Consider the following 4,199-nt stretch of genomic DNA (forward strand, 5'->3'; position numbering starts at 1 on the left):
ATAGATTCAAGTCTGCAATCTGAAGATTCTATATCTGCATCGACGGTAAGGGTGAGGGCAAACAACAAACTTACACTCTTAGAACAAAGAACGTAACATGTTCATCACCTCTTGGACATTGCTTAAAAGTCCCCAGAACTTTCCAAGAGTTGTTTTATTTATTTCAAATGTGGTAAAAATCACATAATATGAAATTTACCATCTTAACCATTTTAAGTGTATAGTTCAGTAATGTTGAGTTCACATTGTTATGCAGCAGATCTCTAGAGGAAAGGAGGAGAGGAAGATGGGGGTGGTGTTTCTTTTTCTTTTTCTTATTAGTACAGAGGTCATTTATTTTTTTACACTTGTCATGCCATGAATTCACAGGGAATGGGTTCCAGCAGCTTAGGCTCCTTTCCATGGGTTCTCATAAAGTGTGCTTCTCTGGGTGGAGCAGGCTGACTTTTCAGTTGAACCCAGGTACCTTTCTCTTTGGCTTCCTTCTTTTTTCTGATAATTTTCCTTCACAAGTTTCAGGAAGCTATTTTGGCTCTTAGAGGGCTTAATATGCTCAATACAACATTAATTCTCTTGGCAAGACTCTTGCCCTTAACTTGTTTGTTCACAACAATGCCCACCACATGCTGGGTGACATTGTAGACTCTTCCAGGTTTGCCATGGTAACATTTGTGGGGCATTCCTTTTTGAACAGTGCTCATTCCCTTGATGTCTACAATATCACCTTTCTTGTAGATGCGCATGTATGTGGCCAAAGGAACAACTCCGTGTTTTCTAAAAGGCCTAGAGAATGTATAGCTGTGCCTCTCCTCTTTCCTTTTGTGCTAGTCATTTTGGCGAATTACTGGAAGATGGTGGTTCCAGCTGAAGAAAAGTAGGGTTGCAGGGGGGCGTTTCTTATCCTTAGAGACTCCTATTCAGTAAATCTAGGACAGAACTGAGGAGTATTCATTTTCACCAAGCTCCCCATGAAATAATGATGAATCCAGTGGGCCTTTTGGGAATCATTGATATCTATTATATATATATTTAATAGATATATATGTAGACAGTCATTTGCTGGCCTGGTAAGTGATTTAAAATGTGGCTGGGACTGACCTGGGACTCCAATCTAGTACCAACCTTAACTCTACCTCCATGTGATAGTGTCAATTAACCTCACTAATCTGACTCTGCGCCCCCCCCCCCCGCCAATCTACCTTTTCAGCTTGATTTTCTTTTTTTCTCCAGCTTGATTTTCAATTGCTTATCAACCTGAGTGCTCCACTCCAGCTGAACTAGTCTAATTATCATCTATTCCATGAGTCTTGAGATTTCCTTCTGTGTCTGCTCTTAAAATACTGCTATATGTTTATCAGCTGGGTCCTCTAGGAAGGAGGCACTGAGAGTTAGGAGTATGAGAATTTTATGGGAGCTTGATGGGTAACAGCTATGAAAGATAAAATGGGGAGGAAACGGAATTGAGCAGGAGAAAAAACTCAGACCATGATTCAGATCTGACAAAGTCTTAAATGATTCAACAGGAAATCTGGATCATATATTGCCCATTAGAGGAGTACCATGTTGGGCAGAAAAGGCCGGGCCCTAGTACACTTATAATGCTGAGTCACTGGCTGGGGGCTCTCCACAAAGAGCATGGCCTATATAGATCCTAAGGTACTACTAATAGATGAAGGCACTCCTTGCAGCTGATTGGCAAACCCATGGCCACCAGTTTTTCCTTCTGTTCTTCAGTTGTCCAGACCTTGTCCTATTTTTTAGCCCCAGTATGGCAACTCCTGATAGGAGTTGTCATAACTACTATATTTATTTCAAAATATAGGCAATGAGAGCTGGAAATGACCTTAGGGATCATCTCATATTACAGATAAAAAATTGAAACTCAAGGTGCGTGAGCGCTCTCACGCTGGTGTGTGTGACCCATTCAAGATGACACAGCTAGCTAGTCAGAGCCAAGACTGGAACTCAGGTGTCCTAACTCTCAGTTCAGGTTTGCAGTAGCATTAAGAAAACGCTACTCATTTCGAAAGACAAGTGGAGGGTCAGTTTTCACCTAAAAAGTAACTGTAGCTGCTCCAAATAAACTCAGCTTGCTTCCAAGCATGCTGAATCATTAAAATGAAGAAAAAAATAACCAAACTTTTCTTTGAGAAGATCTTTGAGGCTTAATTTAGTCTTAAATTTGTAAAGAAATAGTGATAAAACTGCAATCCTTATGAAAATGTTATAGCCCAGTTCATTTATTTTTATTTATTTATTTTATTATTTTTAGAAAATATATCTTTATTGATTTCAGAAAGGAAGGGAGAGGGAGAGAGATAGAAACATCAATGATGAGAGTCATCGATCAGCTGCCTCCTGCATGGCCCCACCAGGGATCGATCTCACCTGGGCATGTGCCCTGACCTGAAATCGAACTTCGATCTCCTGGATCATAGGTTGATGCTCAACCACTGAGCCACACTGGATGGCTAACCCGGTTCATTTCTAAAATCACCACTAATCTATAAAAATTCAATGACATGCTATTTTAAAATCTTACACATTAAAGGAATTGAAATGGACCATTGCATTATTACTTCACATTTTGAAAATACAAATGGTTTGCAAAATTATTTTCAATTATGTCAAGCTAGGGGAACACTTATAAAAAGGGAAGGGGTTATTGTTTATATAGCAGAAAGATAACTTATGTTCTAGTTAGCATTTTTTTGTGAAGGGGTGACTTTTATTTTCTGTGTTACACGTGATATTGATTTTAGAATGGAAATGCTTAAACACTGGTCTCAATTGGATCTGCAAACGTTCTTATTTGGAATTCCAAAAAGACAGTCTTTGCTACCAAAAAAAAAGGAAATTGTCAGTTTTGGTGTTTGTTTGTTTTTTATGCTTTTTCAGGACAGGAATTCTTCAAAGATGTTAGTTAACAACCCATATAAAGCAATTCTCATTCTTCCAGATTGTAAAGTTCAAAAATGGGTGTATGTTGGTGAGCATGGGGGGTTAGGCGTTGGGGATGGGAAGTGGTGGGGAGGGGTATGGGCAGATGATGAGTCAGAGTCTGTCAAGCCACTTGTCAATTTCTCAAAACTGTAGAGAAAGATGTGAATGAGGTTTATGGGCTCTAGCCCTATTGGTCCCAACTTTCCTGTTTTAAACCTTGATCAATCTGTTAATTTCACACACCCCTTCAACTAGAATCTCACAGGATTATCAACTAGGTATGTAGATGAAGCTATGCAAACACACAGGGGCCAGCTATCCTGCCTTTGTGTGTGAAAGGTTATATTGCAAGACTAAAATGGGAACTTGAGTCAAAGAAATGCTCTTCAAGTTAGCTTTTGGAAAGTGAAGTGGGAAAAGGGGGAAAAGGATGGATATAGAAAGCCAGAAATCTAAGTCTTGGATTTGATCTAGGCAGGAATTTACTTCTGTGTGTCAGAGGAGCAGGGGTCTCTCAGAGACCAGAGGCCTTTTCTTCCCTGTTTATTAAAGTGGAAAAATTGACTGCTGCTTTCCGCTTTATTCGAGAGTTTCCAGACTGAGGGATTTGCAGGAAAATGTTACCAAATTACCCAGGCTACATAAGATACTGTTCCTTTTGGAATCACTTTTTTCCCCTAAATAGCATAGTAAGAGTTCAATTCTGATGGTACATGCTATCTTCTAACACAGATGAGTCTTTTTAGAGTGAGGCAAGATAAGCACACACTTGTATAAATTATGTGCAACAAGTGCTAGAATCAGCCTCTACCCTGAGTTTTCCCAGCCAGAACATGGCCTTTGAAGGTAAATAACTGACAGAAAATATATTGGGCAAATTTTTCTTTTACTAATCTAGGAAACATATGTAACACACTGGAAAAGCTGTTCCTGAGACAAGAGAATTACTGCATTACTGCCTAAATGACCAATTCACTTACACAAGAGCTGTGGTCTTTACTTACACAGCAGATGGGAGAAAAAAAAATATCTAGGAGCCATAATACTTATGTTGATAAGTATTATGATGGAGAGAAAAGAGCTCTGAGGTCAGAGACATGGCTTCAGCCCTGGCTCTGTGATCTTGGCAGGCCATTTACCAACTCTGAGTCTCAGTATCCACATGTACTATGTGGATAATAATGCCAGTCTCAGGGCTGTTGGAAACTTTGCACGAGATCATGGATGTGAAATAATTTAGAATTAAGAATAGCATG

General features: G+C 39.5%; 1 pseudogene across 1 annotated transcript; it reads right to left on the reverse strand.

The window, feature by feature from the left end:
• Positions 1 to 350: 350 nt before the first annotated feature.
• Positions 351 to 832, reverse strand: LOC308551387 (large ribosomal subunit protein eL21 pseudogene; annotated as a pseudogene). Its single transcript has one exon. The product of its transcript is annotated as a large ribosomal subunit protein eL21 pseudogene (transcript).
• Between the last annotated feature and the right edge of the window lie 3,367 nt (positions 833 to 4,199).

The sequence above is a fragment of the Miniopterus schreibersii genome (genome assembly GCF_964146895.1).
Source record: "Miniopterus schreibersii genome assembly, chromosome: X".
NCBI lineage: Eukaryota > Metazoa > Chordata > Mammalia > Chiroptera > Miniopteridae > Miniopterus > Miniopterus schreibersii.